The sequence below is a fragment of the Hyperolius riggenbachi genome, chromosome 3, assembly GCF_040937935.1.
Source record: "Hyperolius riggenbachi isolate aHypRig1 chromosome 3, aHypRig1.pri, whole genome shotgun sequence".
In the NCBI taxonomy this organism is placed as follows: domain Eukaryota; kingdom Metazoa; phylum Chordata; class Amphibia; order Anura; family Hyperoliidae; genus Hyperolius; species Hyperolius riggenbachi.
The window spans coordinates 228,186,157-228,208,755 of NC_090648.1; the positions used below are offsets into that span (position 1 = coordinate 228,186,157).

The following is a 22,599-nucleotide window of genomic DNA, read 5'->3' on the forward strand; positions in this document are numbered from 1 at the left end:
AGTCTCACTCCCATCAGCGGGAGCATTTGAAGGTGCTCAGGGCCACGCATGCAGCTTTCAGAGGAGACAGCTGTTGCATGGATCACAGGGGAAAGGCCGCAATGGACCAGAAAGACTACAGGGGGCTAGGAGAAGCCCTAGGTAAGGTAAACTGGTCAGATTTACATTTCCTTTAAGATTGGAAATGGGCTGCATTCAGCTTTTCTTCAGTAAAATAATGTTGTTGTTTTTTTAAATTAGTACCATTTATTCTAAGACAAAAATATCAATTCAAATGTAATAAAATGTTAGGGTTTGCAGTAGTCTAAGTTAGACATATCTGTGATGCGATGTGGTGCTCGCACTGCATTGCAAACCTCAATTGTGAAACCAGCCTTAAAGGACAACTGAAGTGAGAAGACTATGGAGGCTGCCATATTTATTTTCTTTTAAACAATACCAGTTGCCTGGTAGCCCTGCTGGTCTGTTTGGCTTCAGAAGTGTCTGAATAACACCAGAAACAAGTATGCAGCTAATCTGTCAGATCTGAGAATGTCAGAAACCCCTGATCTGCAATTGCTTGTTCAGGGTCTATGGCTGAAAGTATTAGAGGCAGAATGTCAGCAGGGCTGCCAGGGCTGGTATTGCTTAAAGCCAATGGTTACCACTTTAAAAATAAAAAAGTCACTCACCTAAGGAGAGGGAAGGCCCGGTCCTAATGAGCCTTCCCTCTCCTCTCCCAGTGCCGCGCTGGCTCCCCAGTTCGCGTCCGCCGCCGCAGGGACTTCGGAGGTCTTCGGGAGCACTCAGGCTTCCGAAGACGGGCCGCTTCATACTACGCACGCGCGAGTGCATCATAGAGGGCGCTCGCGCATGCGTAGTATGGAGCGGCCAGTCTTCGGGAGCCCGAGTGCTCCCGAAGGCTTCCGAAAGCTCCTTTCGGCTGCGGAAGTGGCAGTATTTGACCGAACTGGTCGAATACTGCTACGGGGGATCCTGCGCGGGACCGGGCACCGGGAGAGGAGGGAAGGCTCATTAGGACCGAGCCTTCCCTCTCCTTAGGTGAGTATCTGACTTTTTGATTTTTAAACTGGTAAACATTTACTTTAACCTCCTTAGCGGTATGGACGAATATATACGTCCATCACCGCCGGAGGTCGCCGCTCAGGCCCTGCTGGGCCGATTTTGTGAAATAAAAAGCAGCACATGCATCCGGCACTTTGCCAGCCGCGTGTGCTGCCTGATCGCCGCCGCTCTGCGGCGATCCGCCGCGAGCAGCGGCGAAAGAGGGTCCCCCCCCAGCCGCCCGAGCCCTGCGCAGCCGGAACAAAAGTTCCGGCCAGCGCTAAGGGCTGGATCGGAGGCGGCTGACGTCAGCTGACGTCCATGACGTCACTCCGCTCGTCGCTATGGCGACGATGTAAGCAAAACAAGGAAGGCTGCTCATTGCGGCCTTCCTTGTTTATTCTGGTCGCCGGAGGCGATCAGAATGACGCTTCCGGAGCGCCCTCTAGTGGGCTTTCATGCAGCCAACTTTCAGTTGGCTGCATGAAAGTTTTTTTTTTATTTAAAAAAAACCCTCCCGCAGCCGCCCTGGCGATCTTAATAGAACGCCAGGGAGGTTAATAGGAAATAAACATGGCAGCCTCCATGTACCTCTCTCTTCAGTTCCCCTTTAAAGTGAACCTGAGCCGAAGCTCAGGCTCAAAATTAGTAATTACCCTGTAGAATGGGAAGCCTCAGGATCCTTTTGAGGCTTCCCTCGGTGGTCCGCAGTGCCCGTTGCTGAGCGCAGACCCCCCCCTCCTCGTTGTGGCCGCATGGCTCCTCTTTCGCATTCATGGCCGTGCATTAGAAGCTCGAGCCTGCCTGCGCAGTAGCATGGAGCTGCGGGCTCTGTGCTATAGTATGCTATAAACTGATTGATGTAAGTGATATACTTTGCAATAGCGATCCTCTGGTCTTTGGGACCGCTCAGGTCACAAGTAGTTTCAAAGGGCTGTTTCGACCCAGCAGAGCATTCTCTCTACTTACAGTGGCTTGCAAAAGTATTCGGCCCCCTTGAAGTTTTCCACATTTTGTCACATTACTGCCACAAACATGAATCAATTTTATTGGAATTCCACGTGAATGACCAATACAAAGTGGTGTACACGTGAGAAGTGGAACGAAAATCATACATTATTCCAAACATTTTTTTACAAATCCATAACTGCAAAGTGGGGTGTGCGTAATTATTCAGCCCCGAGTCAACATTTTGTAGAATCACATTTTGCTGCAATTACAGCTGCCAGTCTTTTAGGGTATGTCTCTACTAGCTTTGCACATCTAGAGACTGAAATCCTTGCCCATTCTTCTTTGCAAAACAGCTCCAGCTGGGCCATTCTAACACATGGATGTTTTGTTTTAAATCATTCCATTGTTGCCCTGGCTTTATTTTTAGGGTCGTTGTCCTGCTGGAATGTGAACCTCCGCTCTAGTCTTTTGCAGACTCCAAGAGGTTTTCTTCCAAGATTGCCCTGTATTTGGCTCCATCCATTTTCCCATCAACTTTGACCAGCTTCCATGTCCCTGCTTAAGAGAAGCAACCCCAGAGCATGATGCTGCCACCACCATATTTGACAGTGGTAGTGGTGTGTTCTGAGTGATGTGCAGTGTTAGTTTTCTGTCACACATAGCGTTTTGCATTTTGGCCAAAAAGTTCAATTTTGGTCTCATCCGACCAGAGCACCTTCTTCCACATGTTTGCTGTGTCCCCCACATGGTTTGTGGCAAACTGAAACTGGACTTCTTATGCTTTTCTGTTAACAATGGCTTTCTTCTTGTCCCTCTTCTATAAGAGCCAACTTTGTGCAGTGCACGACTAATAGTTGTCCTATGGACAGATTACCCCACCTGAGCTGTAGATCTATGCAGCTCGTCTAGAGTCACCATGGGCCTCTTGACTGCATTTCTGATCAGCGCTCTCCTTGTTCGGCCTGTGAGTTTAGGTACACGCCCTTGTCTTGGTAGGTTTACAGTTGTGCCATACTCCTTCCATTTTTGAATGATCACTTGAACAGTGCTCTGTGGGATGTTCAAGGCTTTGGACATCTTTTTGTAGCCTAAGCCTGCTTTAAATTTCTCAATAACTTTATCCCTGACCTGTCTGGTGTGTACTTTGGACTTCATGGTGTTGTTGCTCCCAATATTCTCTTAGACAACCTCTGAGGCAGTCACAAAGCAGCTGTATTTGTACTGACATTAGATTACACACAGGTGCACTCTATTTAGTCATTAACACTCATCAGGCAATGTCTATGGGCAACTGACTGCACTCAGACCAAAGGGGGCTGAATAATTACGCACACCGCACTTTGCAGTTATTGATTTGTAAAAAATGTTTGGAATCATGTATGATTTGTTACACTTCTCACGTGTACACCACTTTGTATTGGTCATTTACGTGGAATTCCAATAAAATTGATTCATGTTTGTGGCAGTAATGTGACAAAATGTGGAAAACTTCAAGGGGGCCGAATACTTTTGCAAGCCACTGTAGGCAAGTATGAAACCTCAAGTGAATTTTCGCATTCAGGTATATTTTGAGCCATCTTTTTTTCCCGATAAAGTAAACCATTGTTTTAATTATATAATATTGTGTGGCCCTACCTGCGATTACAGAATGACCCAGGAACTGAAACATGAAGTATACCCTCTAATAATTTGAAAGGTTTCACGATCTCGCCCTGTCCTGGCTTTCATTCTACCTCTCCAACCGCTACTTCACGACCGCCATCAATGAGTCCTCGTCCACCCCCAACCACCTCTTGGTGGGAGTCCCCCAAGGTTCAGTCCTTGGCCCCCTACTGTTCACCCTATACACATCCTCCATTGGCAAGGTTATCTCCTCCATGGGTTTTAATTATCATCTGTATGCAGATGACACCCAGATCTACCTCCACACCCCTGACATATCCACCACTACCATGGACAAGGTCTCCTCCTGTCTATCAGCCATTTCCTCCTGGATGTCCGCTAGGTTCCTGAAACTAAACCTAGACAAAACGGAATTTATGATCTTCCCACCCCGGACATCCATAAACCTCCCAGATGTGCATGTTAACCACTCTACCATTCACCTTACCTCTCAAGCCCGCTGTCTGGGTGTCACCCTGGACTCCGCACTCTCCTTCACTCCCCACATCCAAAACCTCACAAAGTCCTGCAACTTCCACCTTCGTAACATCTGTAAGATTCGCCCTTTCCTGACCTCTGCCACCACCAAACTCCTCATCCATGCCCTCATAATTTCCCTCCTTGACTACTGCAATGCCCTGCTGTCTGGTCTCCCTATGACCCGAACAGCCCCACTGCAGTCCATCATGAATGCGGCAGCCAGAATTATCCACTGCTCCCATCGCTCCACCACGGCGGATCCCCTCCTTGAGTCCCTCCACTGGCTTCCTATCCAGTCCAGAATCAGATTCAAGAAACTGTGTCTGACCTACAAATCTGTCCACAAAACCTGTCCAACCTACATTTCCAATCTTACTCAGGAGGTACACACCTAGCCGCTCACTCCGCTCTTCAAATGAACTTCGCCTAACCGCCCCCCGCATCACCCAGTCCCATGCCCGCCTCCAGGACTTCTCAAGAGCTGCTCCAACACTATGGAACTCCCGACCTCCACCCATTAGGGCAGCCCCCTCCTTCAACATCTTCAAGAAAGCCCTCAAAACTCACCTTTTCACTCTGGCCTACTACCCCTCACAAGTGCTCTAAACCCACAGCTGAACTCTGGTCCCCTACCTTCCGTGTCCTTACCTCTCCCTCTAGATTGTAAGCCTTTGGGCAGGGTCCTCCTCCTTTTGTGTCCTACCTGATCATGCACCTCCATTACTGTGAACCCATGCTATCTGAGTGAACCTAACTTGCCTAATCTCCATGCTCCCCTCCAGTGACTAAGCATTACCTTGTACTCATACTGTGCTGCATGATCTGGTCTTTCTTGTATTCAGGTATTGTCATTTTGCTGTATGTCACTCCTAAATATTGTATGTATCCCTATTTATTGTCCAGCGCTGCGTAATATGTTGGCGCTTTATAAATACAATAAATAAATAATAAAATAAATAAGATTGTTGAGCAGAAATTTGACTATATTAGTACAGGCCATTTTGTATAGTTACAGTGTTTATACGGATATGTATTGTGATAATGCACTGATTTATTAAAGTACCTCTCTTTCAACAAGCAATTTTGTTTAATTTATATTTTCCTTCTTAAAATGATTGGTTACTTTTAAGGGTAGACCCCTTAAAAATCCCATCTACCTACTTCTATAATATCTCAAAATAATTTTTCTGGCCTACAAATTAGTTCCCTAACTCTGAAAAGAAATATTTCTATATAAGAGCAATGCTTTAGGATATTGGAAAAAAAAAAATCAAAAGACGGGCTCGTCCGGGATTTGAACCCGGGACCTCTCGCACCCTAAGCGAGAATCATACCCCTAGACCAACGAGCCACAGTAGATTTTGTTTTCCTTTCTAGTGAAGTGTATGAGGAGAGATTATAGCTGCTTTTCATATGGCAATTTAAAAAAAAATAGCGGCATAAAATCTCAATCTTTAGGGATGAAATTTTACAGCATGTTTAGATATGGTTACTGCAGTGTTGTGAAGCTAGGCCATGACTTACAGTGGCACAGTCACATGCAGTGCCTTCTGGGAGGGGTATTATGCATACTCCTCATCTTTTCCCATTTTCCCCAGGATCGCCAAACACCAAAAAGTTACAGATAGTCTTATCTGCAATATCCACAGAAAAAAAAAATGGACTGTCTCTGTAAATATATTTCGTGACCAATAACCCCAAGGGCAGAGTATGGAAGGAGGAGCCTGAATTCCTGGCATTGCACTTCCATTTCAATTAAGTGTTTGGGCCACTTCTGTTCCTGGCTCCTTGCAGCCAAAGTCCCGGCATTGCATTTCTGTCCTGATCAAGTACTTGAGCCTCCTCTCTCTTGGCTCCTTGCCACCATGGTCTGTAGCAGCAGCGTAATTATATGATGTCATAATTATTTATACCTACAAGGAAAGACAAACACAGCATGTGTATTGAGTGCAGAGAGTAAATAATTGTTTACATGTAAATAGGCCACATTCCTCAGCACCTGTTTTTCCCTTATTCAAATATCAGCGGGTTTAGCAGGGCCATCATTGTTTGTGTGTGTCAACAGCCAATGAAGTTTGGCTGAAGGCCATAACTTTCTGTAAAAATGGGGTTGGCAACCATATCACTCCCCAGTGGCGTAGCTAACGAGCTCTGGGCCCCGATGCAAGTTTTACATTGGGCCCCCCCACCCCCCCCTTCCCCCGCGAGCACTATATACATAACAATTGATGTGGCGCACCAAAACCTGCCAATGGCAACTACAGTGTCAGAGGTGCAAGAAGGGGGATGGGAAACAGCTTGTTAATGATTACCACTATTCAAAGTATCTGTAGAAGTGATTATTATGAGCACAGGATCAATAAAGAGCTAAATCTGCAGTTGAGTTGAGGGAGGGCTCCTTAGCCCCTACTATGCGGTCGAAACCTCTGCACCCCCTATTGCTATGTCACTGGTGGGAACAGGGATGCACCAAGTAGTGCTACAGGGCCAGGCTACAACCTACAACACAGAGTACCTGAAACACAGTGGTAACCTAGCTCTCCATGTATGCCCAGATACAGCCATGTCTGGCATACACAAACGGTAGATCTGCATATTTGGGAAGAGAAGCTCATGTGAGCGTCTTCACTGCTAATCAGGTCCCTCAGAAGCAATGACTGTGAACCTTGTAGCGTGGTCATGTCAGGAGTGTGTGCCTCCACAAAGGACAAGGTCTTTCAATCATTATGCTATCCAGGCACGTGCAATGCACCCACTAGCTGATCTCAGCGTTTTGCCAGTGCGTGATGGGTTAAACACTCAGTTTAAGAGCTTTGCTCTGTGTTCTGCTATTTGACTGCAGTGTGGCTCAGGCAGGATGAGCGGCAGAGCCAATCACGCGTGTATACTGACCGACAGGCAGCGGGTGTCCTCGGCCATGTAACAGATTCACTGACGAGACTGTCAGTGAATCTGTTACATGGCCGAGGACACCCGATGCCTGTCGGTCAGTATACACGCGTGATTGGCTCTGCCGCTCATCCTGCCTGAGCCACACTGCAGTCAAATAGCAGAACACAGAGCAAAGCTCTTAAACTGAGTGTTTAACCCATCACGCTCTGGCACGTGGCCGCTGCAGAATGTAACGCCTCAGGCAAAGCGCTCACATGTACACATAGATACACACATGCACGTGCAGACAGGAATGCCATGGGGCAAAGCGACCACTGCACACAGATGAACAGACCTGTAACAGTTTTTCTCCAGGCGTGTGTTCCAGTGGGGCACATCTAAAGCGCGCAGAGCGAGGAAAGTGCACAGCAGCCAAGCTCGTAAATATTAGGAGAAAGCTGCAGTGACATGACTCACTCATCTCGCCAGACTCGCCTGGCAGTGGCTCCGCCGCTAATGACTGCTGTCTGCTGCTGACGCTGGGGAGGAGGGAGGCGGAGCCGAGGGAGAGAGATGAGATTGTCTGCCGGAGCCGGCGGCTGCGCTGTAATTAGTAAGGATGCCGGCCCGGCAGCACCCACACACTGCTCGTCCTCGCAAGGCAAAACGTTACATTATGCAAACAGGGAGGGGGGGCCCGGCGGCCGGGCCCCCCCTCAAGGCTTCAGGCGGCGGGCCCCGTCGCGAATGCGACCTCTGGATGGAAATGACAACTAAAGACTGTCAAAAATAAGACATTGATAAACAGTTAAGATTTGTCAGGGTTCTTTAACTGCTTGCTTTAGCCACACAGACGTGACTCTCTCTCTGGCTGCTGAGCCAGGTGCGTGCACTAGCGTGCTCATGATGGTCCCCGGATCAGGAAGGATTAGTGGAAGGGGACATGTGTCCCCGAGCCAATCCGTGCATGCGTAATAAGAATGATTGTTGAAGAACTGGTACTCTGAATAAAGACAAATCCTAGTGTGCAGGCCAGTCTCTTAATCTGGGGAATTCACACTTCATATTGCAACAAATAACAGTTCAGCACCATGCAACATAGAGGAACAAAAAGCGTGACATGCACTTTTTGCAGCGCAACTCTGTTCCTCATGCTGTTTTCCAGTGCAAAGTCCTATTTGGACATCGATAGAACATGACTCGGTCCTGGATCCTCCAAACAAGCAGCTGTGGCAGAGCACTTGTTAGTGCCGAGTAGCTGTAGCAGCTGGGCTGAAGGGAGCAGTGTGAAGACGCCAACTAGTTCCATCCAGTACTTCTGGACTTCCTCAGGGCCTATAGGATCCAGAGGCTTCCATCTTCTAAGGTAAGTATTTCTATTTGTACCCAAGGTTTCCCTCAGGTACACTTTAATACATACCTATGTAGAGGAAAGGTTATGGACACCATAGAGCCTTACCGCTCCTTGGTCTGTCCCGCCATTGCCGTACCATCCCCAGTGGAAGCTACTTGTTCTTGTACGTCTTCAGCAGCCTTCGGAACCACTTGCGTCCCCGAGTAGTTTCAAAGATGAGTGCATCTGTACTGTGCATGTATGGACTTAGTACAGATGCACTTTTCTTGTGTTCGACAGAGTTGGTTGAATAGCTTCCACTAGGGATGGCATAGGAACCACGGGAAGGAGCAAGGATGGGAAAGGCTCTACAGTGTTCAGAGCCTTCCCTCTACATAGGTACGCATTAAAAATTAAAATCATTTTTTGTTTTAGATTCCCTTTGAAAGAAGGGAATACCTTAAAACAGGTGTAGTTACATGGAATAAAGTGGCTTTAAACAAAAGACATCAGCATCTCTGCATAAGCTATCATATTTCCAGGGTTACTATCATACTCACTAGTCCCGGGTCCAGTGAAGTTTTCTGGGAACGCCTTTCTAGCACACTTCCAGGAACGGCGTGGATGCCATCCTCTACCTGCTGCAGTGGGCATACGCTATAGGGAGCACTCACGCTTCCCACAGTCAAGTATTGCTAAGTATTGCTGCAACAGGGGGTGGGGCTTCGGCATTGGTGCGAAGGCCAGGATATTTAAACCCTGGCCAAACAGCGCTCAGTGCTGTTTCATAGGTTAAGCAGCTGCAGCTTGTTCCACACCATTTGTGACTCTGGTCACCCCCTGCCCTGTCCAGTCAGCCCTGTCTCAGCTGTCCAGTCAGTCAGCCCTATCTCAGCTGTCCAGAGGGTGAGTCCTATCACATCAGTCCAGCCAGTCATCCTGTCATTAGTGTGTCCTGTCACATCAGTCCAGCCAGTCGTCCTGTCATTAGCCTGTCCTGTCATATCAACCCAGTTGGTCCCCAGTCTGTCCTGTCACATCAGTCCAGCCAGACCTCTTGTCATCAGCCTGTCCTGTCATATCAACTCAGGCGGTCCTCAGCCTGTCCTGTCACATCAACTCAGCCAGTCCTCCAGTCATCAGCCGACCCTGTCTTTCCAGTCCGCCCTCCCCTCCTACCGCAGGGTTCACCCCTCCTGTTCCTCTCATCACTGGTGGGGCAGCCCTGGGGGTCATGACTTACTGGGCACCAGGCAGCAAAGTATTCTGTAGACCATTAGGGGTGATGGCCCATCAACCCTTGTGGGGTGCGCTGGTGAAGATCTGTACCTACTTAAAGGGACTCCGAGCAGTGCAGTAACTATGGAAAGATAGATATCATTTTAAAGCTCTCTTTCTCCTCTTTCCAATAATATATAAACCGCCGCCCTACACCTTTTAGTTTTCGCTATTTTCGCGATTGAAATTGCCGCGGCTGCGATTTAAATCGCGAATATAGAGAAAACTAAAAGGCGTAGGGCGACGATTTAGGTGTCGCCAGAAAGAGGAGAAAGAGAGCTTTAAAATGATATCCATCTTTCCATAGTTACATTGTATTACACAGGGCGACTTTTTCCTAAAGTCAGCAGCTTCATTCAGCAGAATGGAGCTGCTGACACTGGGGAAAGTGTCGTCCTGTGTAATACAATGTAACTATGGAAAGATGGATATCATTTTAAAGCTGTCTTTCTCCTCTTTCTGGCGACACCTAAATCGTCGCCCTACACCTTTTAGTTTTCTCTATTTTCGCAATTTAAATCGCAGCCGCGGCAATTTCAGTCGCGAAAATAGCGAAAACTAAAAGGCGTAGGGCGGCGGTTTATATATCATTGGAAAGAGGAGAAAGAGAGCTTTAAAATGATATGCATCTTTCCATAGTTTTTGCACTGCTCGGAGTCCCTTTAAGATTCCACGCTTAGGGGTGTCTGCACCAATCACTGATGCTGAGATCAACAGGACCCTGACACTTATTTTCCGTGATCAGATGTATTTACAAAGAAGAACACACACCCTGGGCTGCAGAGTAATAGGAATCATATGTACAAAACATTGGACAACATTCTTATTCATCTTCCTCCCAGTGGGGCTTCAAAGCATAGTGTAAAGAAGCTCCATTAGCATCCTTACTATAGAAAAGACCCTTGGTAGTCAGACCATTATTTCCGTAGTAAGTTTTGAAGGGGGGGGAGGGGTCAAAAGGAATTCTTTCTAACATATACAGTATAACACAATATACCAAAAGATGGAACCTTGTTCAAAAGCTCTACTAGAAACAAAATGATCAAATATGTAACCTAAGGTTTTATTCAAAAGGCTTTCATGGCACAATGATGAAGATTGGCAACAAATTTCAAATATGTAGGTGGAATACTGGCTTGTAGCACTTTTCTACTCAACGCTTGTCACTGGGCTGAGACCAAATCCAATGTATGCCTAATGAATGAATAATTTCTAGACCAGGTAGTGGCTTTTCAAATCTGTTCAAGGGTTGCAAAGCTTAGGTCGTTGTTTTTGTTGAGTAAGCTGGAAAAGGAGCAGAAGCCAACCTACCCACAGAATAATATGCTTCACTAATAGCCAACTTAATCCAATTAGCTAACTGAAAAAAATACTAGTTTGGCTTTTTGCAGTATTGTATTACATGCCTTTTCAAGTCTAGGAAATGCCTGTCTTTATACCCATTTAGGCCATAATGGGAGGTAGTACAATAACTATTAACCCATCTTATACTGTAAAAAGTCCTGGTCAGTATTTATGATATGTCTGTTCTTTAAATCCTCTTCCATTTACTCCTGATGATAGATAGATCTCTCTCTAATCAACAACTTTTTTGTGTAAGAAGAAAAGATACAATAAAGGCAAATACAATCCCACAATGAAACATAAAGAACTGTATAGTCAACGTACGGCGTGTCAGGTTTACATACAGGTGCACATTGATTTTCAATAAATGTGCCAATACACATCTGTGCAAAGGTGTCGAGAGGCCACAGCTGTATTGACCACTGCCTACAAAGTCATTAGAAGCCAAAGGGGAAGGACAACCATCCTCAACAATAATTACCTGGAACTCATCATTCTTTTATATTCAGAGCTATCCTTGAATTCCATCAAAACTGTCCAGGTGACAATAAATGTATCGGTCAGGTCCTTTTTGGTTGCAATAAGCTCCTCAACCCCTTCAACCTGATCCGGTCCTACAAAACCAGTTCTTCAAGGTAATAATTTTCTCAGGAGGGTGCTCAACTACGGCTGAGTAGAGCAAGGAGAGTGGTGAAGTGTGCCTTTGACATACTTGCCAATAAGTGGTGCATTTTCCACTCCTCTGTGAAAATGCAGTCACTGTTGTCAAGGCAACATGTGTTCTGCCCAACTATGTATAAGACATGGAGGGCAACATCCCTCCTTGCTGGATCTATGCAGAGGTGCACTGTACCTGCATAGACTCAGAGAAAGACCCTGAAGGTTCGGTTCCTTGGCAGGATCAGTATGCTTAGCCACCTGTGTACCTATAACCTTCTGACTATCCACTATTCCCTTTGACAGTTTTGGTTTGTAATTGTCACAAGGTTTTTTTCAACCTATCTTACACCTCATTGTTACCTAAATATGTTTGGCCCACTCTAGACCACCAGAGAAGCTATATTGGGAGGTGAAGCCCTAGATCTCCGGGGAAGCCATATGGGGAGGGATAGGGAAAGCACTAAAAGAGGCATTAGACACCAGGGGACCACATAGGGGAGGGAGAGGAAACACTAGACACCAGGGAACTGTATGGGGGGGGACATTAGACACTAGGGAACTTTATAATGGAGAGATGTGGTGCTAGACATTGCAGATGTCCCAGGACTTGGTCCCACTGTTCAATGTCGGGCCACTTAAAATTTGAGTTTGCCTTAGAGAAGACGATCAGTGGAACAGTGGGCACCAGGAGGATACAGGAAGCCTCTGGATTTTGCATAACTATGTCCATGCTCATGACTGGTAGTGATAACAGAAAGAAAAAGTTTAATAAAGAACTGGAAAGAGCACAAGTCTGGTTAAGTTCTTCTTTACCTGGTTCATGCATTTGTCAGGGCCGGTTTAAGCAACAATGGGGCCCCAGGGCAAAATAAACCTGGGGGGCCCCCCCAACAGATACCCCGGAACAAAAATCAGCATTCAGGGACCTTTTTTGCAGCTGATAGTCAGGGTGTGAAGCCCCAATTTGTCGGACTGGCTATCCCAGCCGGCATGGGGGACAAGGGGTTAAAAAGTTTCAGGAGGGGGGACCCCACATAATTTAAAAAAAAAAAATCCCACTCTAAACATTAAAAAAAATTGGGAAAATAGGAAAAAAATTCCAGGGATCTTCATACAGCCATATTGCGGCTGTATAGCGATCCCTGGCCAAAGCGCTGCGGCTGCGTATGGACCCCCTGGAAACCCCATCAGGAAATGTATTGCTCTTTCTTTTGATACATGTAAAATTAGGTTTGCTACTAAAAGTGACATTTACCGCATTTAAAAGTATACTTTTTTCCTTCTAAAAACTTTAAAATCGATTTTCTCAAAAACTATAAGGTCTGTTTGAAAAATTGTTTTTTCCTCTTATTCTCAATGATATCTTTAATATATCCTGCAAATTTAGGGTTTCTAGCATTTAAGGTGGATTTGTTATTAACCGTTAAAGTCGGCGGGTTTTTAAATGTGTATTTTTTTTCCTTTGAAACTTTTAAATCAATTTTCTCAAAAACTATAAGGTCTTTTTGAAAAAAATGTTTTCCTCTTGTAGCCACGGGGGGCCCCTACAAGCTCTGGGGCAATTGCCTCCTTTGCCTCTATGGTAGCGCCAGCCCTGGCATTTGTATCCTCCCGCCTAGACTACTGCAACGCCCTGTTCATTGGATCTACAGATAAGGTTCTGAGCCCCTTACAATTAGTACGGAATGCTGCAGCCAGACTCCTAGCCAATGCCCCCCGCAGCTCACACATCACCCCAGTACTGCAAACTCTTCACTGGTTGCCAGTAAAATGGAGAATCAATTTTAAGATCTGCCTGCTGACATTCAAGTCTCTAAACCACATTGGACCCAAATACACAGCGGATCTATTGGAACTTGATGCCCCTCCACGCACCCTCCGCTCTGCGAACAAGATGAAGCTGGTTATTCCCAGGATACACTTAACATTTGGTGCTCGGGCCTTTTCCTATCGGAGCAGTGCTTTTCAGCGCTGCTAGATTTGGGCGCAGCCAGCGCCGCCATAGACTGTAATGGGAATCAGTCTATAGCGGCGCTCAGTGAGGAAGGTCGGCTCCGTCAGAAGACGGAGCCGAAGTTGCTTAAAAAACACAATAATTCGGCCTCCAGCAATCGCTGGAAGCCGAATTATTTCATTCCCCCACTATCCATGTCGGCCTGGAGGGGGAATAGTAATTAAAACGCCCCGGACTTGTGCAGAAGCAGGACCAGCCATTTAACAGCTGGATCCTGCGCCCAAGTCTACCAGCGCCGTATTCAAATGTACGCTTTCCTATGCAGCCCCTACGCTATGGAACTCACTTCCACAATCAGTACGAGAGGCTCCTTCTCTGGACAGCTTTAAAGAGAACCCGAGGTGGGTTTGAAGAATATTATCTGCATACAGAGGCTGGATCTGCCTATACAGCCCAGCCTCTGTTGCTATCCCAAACCCCCCTAAGGTCCCCCTGCACTCTGCAATCCCTCATAAATCACAGCCACGCTGCTGACAAACAGCTTGTCAGAGCTGGCTGTGTTTATCTCTAGTGTCAGTCTGCTGCTCTCCCTGCCTCCTGCAGAACTCCAGTCCCCGCCTGCATCCCTTCCTTCCCTGCTGATTGGAGGGAAGGGACGGGGGCAGGAACCGGAGCTATGCAGGAGGCGGGGGAGCAGCTGAGACTGACACTACAGATGTAAACACAGCCTCACAGCACGGCTGTGATTTATGAGGGATTGCAGAGTGCAGGAGGACCTTAGGGGGGTTTGGGATAGCAACAGAGGCTGGGCTGTATAGGCAGATCCAGCCTCTGTATGCAGATAACATTCTTTAAACACACCTCGGGTTCTCTTTAAAAAAAAAAAAAAGGCTAAAAAACTCACCTCTTTTTCCTAGCTTTTGAGACTGCATAATGCAGGTTCACAGCGCTTTGAGTCCCCAAGGAGAAAAGCGCTATAGAAATAGTATTGTTATTATTTATCAGACCAGACCACAAGCATTTCAGCACCTGAAAACGTTGTTACACGTGTTTCCACTGAGCTCTCTTTACCAAGGAAAATTAGCAAGGGCAGAAAAACACTGGGTAACTGTTTACACACTTTTCGTGTCGTGGCGTCAAACTGCGCTAAGCTATCCACACCGCACACATAACAGCCAAGAGGCTGCACCCAGCATTCCCTCTGCTGGCAGCACCGCCCGCTACAACAAGCACCAATTTCCCGCCACGCAGCAGCGCGCACAACCTCCCCTCGAAGTCCGAGAACAGAGCGCGCGCCCGTGTGGACGTGGCGCCCTCCAGCCAACCGCAGAGCGAGTGCCGCCTTCCCTCAGTCCTCTACCAATGAAGTGCAATACCTCAGGCGACGCTAGCGCAGGAAGCCACGCCCATAGCGACGAGCAGCTGCTTCCGGTGTCGGCGTGTGAGGAGGGCAGGTCGGGCGTAGCAGAAGGAAGCAGAGAAGGTAACGGGAAAAGGAGAGGTGAAGAAGTCAGATGTTTTGTAACGTAATTTTTTTTGTAGCGCTATTATTGGGGCAAAAACTTGTAACGGGGTTTTAGAAAAAAGTGAGTTGCTCCTCTAATGATTTATAAATGATTCTTACGTGAAAGCAAATATGTGCCTTAATGAACTGTTGTACATACCAGCAACTTGTAATAAGTCATGCCTTGTTTATTTGTCTTTAAGCTTTACAGTTCTTATTCCTCACGGTTGTACAGTAGTGTGTTGTACCTGTGCTGTTCAGCTATGTATCTGATTGATTGTAATGTTGAATTGTAGAGCTTTTTTGTAAGAAAGTCTGTCTATTGCTTGAGTAGAGCACTTTAAAAGTTTTTTTGTCCAGAATTTTTAATAATATAGAACTGGTCATATATTGACAGCTAGGTAGCCAAAGTTCCCTAAAAATTTCAACTGACTCCTAGTTTTTGAGTTCTTCTCTGATTGTCAATGGAGCTGATATCTAAAAATCTGCTGACTAATGGACAGGGAAGACTGAATGTGATCATTATTCAAAATCCAATTCAATTGCCTTTTGTTCTGGCTTGCTAATGACAACTTTACATTTATAGATTATTATTTTTTTTCTGTTGATGACTGGTGTTTGAGGTGGATCTATCATACCTGCTGTTTAATAGCTTGTCACAGCTTATGTTACAGAACAGAAGTAATGTGCAGCAAGTATAAGTGATAATACTAATAATTAACCACTTCCGGATTTCTGGTACGTACAGGGCCGGCCCGCTCATGAGGCGGGGTGAAACATTTGCCTCAGGCGGCACTTCTGGGGGGCGGCACCCGCTTGTCTGTGGGTGCAGGGGGGGCGGCCGCCGAGCGGCCTGGGAGGGACCCTACACTATAGTGCAACCAGGGCCGGCCCGCTCATGAGGCGGGGTGAAACTTTTGCCTCAGGCGGCAAATTTCCAGGGGCGGCATCCGCCCGTCGGAGGGTGCGGGGAGCCGGCCGCCCAGCTGGAGGGGTAGCGGGCAGGAAGGGGGTATTGGGCCTAGCGGCAGGGAGGGGGGTCGGACCCCCCCTCCCTCACCTGGGTCCTCCATCTGCGCTCCCCCTCCAGCTTTAAAAAGTTAAGTCGCAGCCGCTACTAGTAAGAGGCAACGGGCGGGGATCACTCACCTCTTCCGCGTTCCAGCGTGCGTTCCACTGACGTCACTTCCTGCAACGTCGTCCACTTACAATGCAGTGGGCGGCGTTGCAGGAAGTGATGACAGTGGAAAGCACGCTGGAACGCGGAAGAGGTGAGTCATCCCCACCTGTTGCCTCTTACTAGTAGCGGCTGCGACTTAACTTTTTAAAGCTGGAGGGTGAGCGCAGATGGGGGACCCAGGTGAGGGAGGGGGGGTCCGACCCCCCCTCCCTGCCGCTAGGCCCAATACCCCCTTCCTGCCCGCTACCCCTCGAGCTTGGCGGCCCCCCACCCTCGGCTTGAGGAGGGAGGGCAGCGATTTTTTCTAAGTTTGCCTCAGGCGGCAAAAAGTCTGGGGCCGGCCCTGGGTACGTATATACACGCCCCTGTAAAGTTCACCTGCAGATCAGGGGCGTGTATATACGTACCGCTCTGTTTTGCTTCAGGGCGATCGCACGCGTGCATGAGGGGCCGTCTCGTCGGCCAGCTGTTGGGAAATGGGAACTCTGTTCCCAAAAGTCTATTTGTGCCCCCACTAAAGGATGATCGCTGCCAAAAATAAATACAAAAAGTTTTTGTAGCGATCGTGGGCGCGATTGAGAACGCGCATGCGTGCGCAAGCGTGGCCACAACTCCGGCAAGCCGCTGGTGGACGGGAACTGTGTTTCCTAAAGCCAGTGAAGCGCGCCCCCACCCCCCCCCCCCCCCCCCCAGTAAAGGATGATCACTAGGGCTGCACGATTTTAGGGAAAAATTGAAATTGCGATTTTTCTCAGAAATTTCGATTTATTTATTTTTTTTTTTTTTCACGATTTTTTTCAAAACAAACTTTAGCACTAAATTCACAATGTACAGTAACATTTACAAACATGCACTGACAGAAAATGAAATGATATTATCAAACTGAGTGTAGTATTATGTTATTTTCTGTCATGTTTGTAAATGTTACTGCATTCATGCGCAGAGTAATTTAATACAGTCCTGCGACAGAGAGAGACACACAGAGAGGGAGGGGAGAGAGAGGGATGGAGAGAGGAAGGAGAGAGAGAGTGGGAGGGAGAGAGGGATGGTGGCCTGGCTACCACAGGGGCTGGTGGACCTGGGCCACTGGTGGCACTGGCAGAGCTGACAGTGGCCGCAATGTTAGTGTGGTTGTGGCCATGATGTCCTGTGACCGAGAGAGGGGGAGAGAGAGACAGAGATAAAGTGACAGAGAGAGGGAGAGACAGAGAGGGGGGAGAGAGAGGCAGAAAGAGAGAGGGGGGGGGAGAGAGAGACAGAAAGAGGGGAGAGAGAGACAGAGGGGGCAGATAGATGGGGGGGGGGGAGAGAGAGAAAGACAGAAAGAGAGAGGGGGAGAGACAGAGCAAGACAGGGAGGGGGGAGAAAGAGAGAGACAGAGGAGAGAGAACAGGGGGGGAGAGAGACAGAGAGGGAGAGAGAGGGGGCAGATAGATGGGGGGAGAAAGAGCCAGAGAGAGGGGGGGGAGAGAGACAGAGAGGGGTGAGAGACAGAGGGGGGGGGGGGGGAGAGAGACAGAGTGGTGGGAAGAGAGAGGGAGATACAGAGTGGCCGGAGCTAGAGGTGGCCGCTGCACAATGCAGGTGGAAGGACTGGCTGGGGGATCTCTGTTGGCAGGCTGAGGCCTCTCGCTCCCTGCCACCATTAAGTCCAGCAGGCACAGCAAAGTTGCTCACCGATGGCAGGCAGCGGGCATCCATTTCGCGCTGGCGGAAAGGGGGCAGCGGCGGTCATCCATTTCGCGCTGGCGAAAAGGGGGCAGCGGCAGGCATACATTTCGCGCTGGCGGAAAGGGGGCAGCAGCAGGTCGTCATTACTTCAAGGCGGGCGGCAGGCAGCGTGACTCCGGTCACTTCCGGATTCTGCCTCCGCCCGCACACCGGTCCAGCAGTGCATATTTGTGAATGAATGAGCTGGACAGCAGGGGGGGCGAATCTAGTCTAGAGCGGCACACAGCTCCACCAATCACTAGATAGAGATAGTATGATGGCGGCATAGGCGGAGCTGTACCCTCTGTACAGATCCGCCTATCAAGGCTGTGGAGTCAGTCCAAAAATCCTCCGACTCCTCAGTTTAGGATTCCACCGACTCCTCGACTCCGGCTCCTCTAATTTGCATATTACAATTTTGTTGATTAAAAGTATGTAACATGAAATTCGTCTCTTAACTGCCAACGCTTAGGAATTTTACAAGACAACTGAAGTGAGAAGGTTATGTAGACTACTATATTTATTCCCTTTAGATTAAAACTAGTCCTTGGTAAGAGTACTTGTAAAAGGTACAAACCGGAACAAAAAACATCTGTCAGGCCCTAGGCAATGTAAGTGTGGGTACATGTAAGAATGATGTGTAGGTACTCTGCAGGGGAATGAGGAGATTGTAAACAGACAACACCTCTGTGTTCAATGTGCACAACATTCTCAGTGGATTCCCTGCAGCTCTGTGGGGAGTGCATATGTAGAGTATAGTACTACTGTGTAACAAAGTAAACCTGAGACAGATGAAATTAAAGTTTTATACATACCTGGGGCTTCCTCCTCCACCACCTTGATCTTCTGCTATGAGTCCAGGTACTTGAGCCAGTCGGGCGTAGTGCGCATGCACACACTCCGCCGCCAGGAGCATACTACACCTGTGCAGCACTATTGCGCAGGTGCAGAAAGTTCCTGGCTGTGGGAGCGGCATGCGGCCGGACAGCGCTGACTGGCTGAATTACCAGGACTCATAGCAGAAGATCCGGGTGGTGGAGGACAGCAAGGGACTGATTAGCCTGTAGGGGGCTGGAGGAAGCCCCAGGTATGTATAAAACTATTTTTCATCCGTCTCAGTTACCCTTTAATTTGTTGTCACCAAACCAAATTTTAACAACATATCAAATTATTTGATTTCATCAGCAAAGGGAGTGCATACATTTGCATAAATCAGCATCAATGCAGAATTATTTCCATCTCGTTGACCATCTCTATTAGTGACACAGCTACACATCAGGCTTTATTCTTACAGCATAGATGTTATTTAGTATATATAAGAGATTCCTGTGTACACATCATATATACAGTCACAATCAGATATGTATATCTGACCTTAAAGAGAACCCGAGGTGTGTTTAAAGAATGTTATCTGCATACTAGGGCTGCACGGTTTTTCGGTTTAAAACCGAAACCGCGGTTCGTGGCAAGACGATCTGCTGATCGTCAGTACCATCGGTTTTTTCGGTCTGCTGTTTAATACTTTGCTTCTGGCCCCGCTGTGCGCGGATTGGCCAGAAGCAGTGAATATGTATGAGAGTTAATGAGCGGGGAAGGGGGGGCGGATCCACTCCAGCAAGCGGCCGGGCACATGCAGCATTACCAATCACTGGCTAGCGATTAAATGACGGCAGCAGTATTTTTGGTGCATCAATATTATAGTGTATAGGGCACTATCATTATGACCCCTCTTCGTATTTATTGTGGGATCTAAATATGTCCCTAATTAGTCCTGTGCATTGCTAATATTATAGGTTATGTGTGATATGTCACCTCACCCTATTTTTTGGGGTGTTCCAGAATTATTAATTGCAATGATCACATCATAAAGTGCATGTGTAGTTAGTGACTGTTTCTTAATGATATTTATATTAATTGTTCCCCTTATGTGTGCTAATTTTTAATATTATGTTAAAGTGCTTAATTTTTTGTCCTGTCATACAGGTGTCTATAATTGTGTTTATTGAAAAAAAAAACAAACGTATACTTTGTTGATCTTGTGAAAGCATTAATGTGATTACCCCTAAACTCAGATTAATCATTTGTAATATGCCCATTCAGTTCCTCGATCGATTCTCCAATTAGGAGCAGGGATGCACTATGAAATGTAGCGGCAGACGTCAGGAGGCGGAGCCCCTGATGAGTCTGGTGGAAGACGTAACGCGCGTAGGGCGGTAGTAACGTTTGACGTCGCGCACTGATCAGTACGCGCACGGACCGGCCGGACGTAGTAAAGGCGCACTGCTTGCAAACCCTGGGAGCGAGAGAGGCGGCGGAGCGGGCTAGCGTGGACGGGAAAGACGCACCCTGCACCAGACGGATGGGCATTGGCACCAAGGGTCTGTTACATGCGGAATAAGCTTCTGGATGCGTAAGTGTACTGATTATTGCGCACAGAAGCAATCTGTATACAGTATTACGCTATGTGGCTTTTTTTCTGTTTTTATATATGTTTTATTGAGACTTTTACTCTGGAATAAATCGGAAGGACCTTGTAAGAGGCCAGTTTTAAACAAGTGGAGTCGTGATTGCAATCCTCTCAAAAGCGCAGTTTCCACCCGTATATAAGTGGTGGGGAACATCTGGTGAGAAGTATGGCATGCAGTGTGTAATGTGGCACGTTCACAAGGTGTTAAGAGGGAGACACAGTATTTACAGTTATAAGCATTTTCATGTCCTGAATTGAACTATATTACCCTATGTGGAGAAATTATTTTCCTCTGCAGAAACGAGTTCGGGCTGGCTGTTCCAGCATTTGGCTTAAGACCCACCTGATAAGCTGAGGTGGTGTATATCTGGTGAGCATTTAGTGAAAAGGGGGAGGAATTTGATTGGAGTGACACCTGGGTAACACAGAACACGGGTGATGTGGAAGAGGATTAATGTGCTTTATTGAACAATATTACCCTATGTGGAGCTTGTTTTTATTCCAGGTCTGGAGAGCGCAGCATTACGATTGAAATTTAAGCACAGCTATTACTGTATATATACTGTATATATACATTCTTTTTAATGACTATTATCTGAGAAATAGAACATTTTATCATATTTTCTATTTTAATTACAGTTACAAATTCATTAGGAGTCGGAGTCGGTGCAGTTTTTCTCGACTCCGACTCCAGGCACCCAAAATTGCCCGACTCCATGACTCCGACTCCACAGCCCTGCCGCCTATCGCCTCCATCATACCATCTCTATCTAGCTATTGGCGGCGCTGTGTGCTTCTCTGGACTGGACTCGTCCTCCCCCTGCTGCCCGGCTCATTGACATTCATAAATATGCACTGTCTTCTGCCAATCAGTGGCTCTCTATGACGGCGCGGCGGTAGGCGGGACAAAACCGACTAAACCACAGCTACCGACGATCTGTAGATCGTCTGCACGTGAATTGCGGTTTCGGTTTAATACCGCAAAACCGTGCAGCCCTAATGATCACCGCCAAAGACAATGGCTGTGATCAATCAAAAATGATAAATAAGTACATTTATTGCACGCGCACGTATGGACACCCGCTGGGCTCTGATTGGTGAGAGGGAACAATGTTCCCTCCAGCCAATCAGAGTGCCCAAAATAGTGAATGATTGCTGCCAAAGCCAATGGCAGTGATCATTCATAAAAAGTTAAGAAATAGAAAAAATACACCTTTATTTTGAAATAATATACTGTCATAGTTACATAGTTATTTTGGTTGAAAAAAGACATACGTCCATCGAGTTCAACCAGTACAAAGTACAACTCCAGCCCGTCCCCCACATACCCCTGTTGATCCAGAGGAAGGCGAAAAAACCCCCACAAGGCATGGTCCAATTAGCCCCAAATGGGAAAAATTCCTTCCTGACTCCAGATCAGGGCTGTGGAGTCGGAGTCGTGGAGTCGGGCAATTTTGGGTGCCTGGAGTCGGGAAAAAATGCACCGACTCCGACTCCTAATGAATTTGTAACTGTAATTAAAATAGAAAATATGATAAAATGTTCTATTTCTCAGATAATAGTCATTAAAAATAATGTATATATACAGTAATAGCTGTGCTTAGTCCACGAAAATGAAATAAACCAATCAAAATGAGTTACTTGTGCTGCTTCAATAAAGCAGTCCCCGTATTTTTAAGGTCAGATATACATATCTGATTGTGTCTGTATATATGATGTGTACACAGGAATCTCCTATATATACTAAATAACATCTATGCTGTAAGAATAAAGCCTGATGTGTAGCTGTGTCACTAATAGAGATGGTCAATGAGATGGAAATAATTCTGCACTGATGCTGATTTATGCAAATGTATGCACTCCCTTTGCTGATGAAATCAAATAATTTGATATGTTGTTAAAATCTGGTTTGGTGACTACAAATTAAAGGGTACCTGAGACGGATGAAAAGTAAAGTTTTATACATACCTGGGGCTTCCTCCAGCCCCCTTCAGGCTAATCAGTCCCTCGCTGTCCTCCACCACCCGGATCTTCTGCTATGAGTCCTGGTAATTCAGCCAGTCAGCGCAGTTCAGCCACGTGCCGCTCCCACAGCCAGGAGTGTTCTGCACCTGCGCAATAGTGCTGCGTAGGTGTAGTACGCTCCTGGCGGCGGAGTGTG

At 47.1% G+C, this 22,599-nt stretch overlaps 1 protein-coding gene, 1 long non-coding RNA gene and 1 other non-coding gene across 6 annotated transcripts in view; 1 reads left to right on the forward strand and 2 right to left on the reverse strand.

Annotated features, from left to right (window-relative positions):
- Nucleotides 1-5,416: 5,416 nt before the first annotated feature.
- Nucleotides 5,417-5,488, reverse strand: TRNAP-AGG (transfer RNA proline (anticodon AGG)). Its single transcript has one exon. It is a non-coding gene; the product is annotated as a tRNA-Pro (tRNA).
- A 310-nt stretch (nt 5,489-5,798) lies between these two features.
- Nucleotides 5,799-14,836, reverse strand: LOC137563462 (uncharacterized). The gene is made up of 2 exons (XR_011030359.1): nt 14,482-14,836; nt 5,799-6,050 (listed from the first exon to the last, which is right to left on the reverse strand). It is a non-coding gene; the product is annotated as an uncharacterized lncRNA (long non-coding RNA).
- Nucleotides 14,837-14,959: 123 nt separating this feature from the next.
- The window catches only part of CALU (calumenin), a 41,059-nt gene continuing 33,419 nt past the window's right edge, over nt 14,960-22,599 (forward strand). For 2 of the 4 annotated variants that reach the window (XM_068275918.1, XM_068275921.1), the window contains exon 1: nt 14,960-15,060. The gene's annotated coding sequence lies outside the window, so the exon portion shown is untranslated. Of the gene's footprint in view, nt 15,079-15,141; nt 15,164-22,599 lie in introns of those variants that run through there. The other 2 variants (XM_068275919.1, XM_068275920.1) reach the window with 2 other exon arrangements.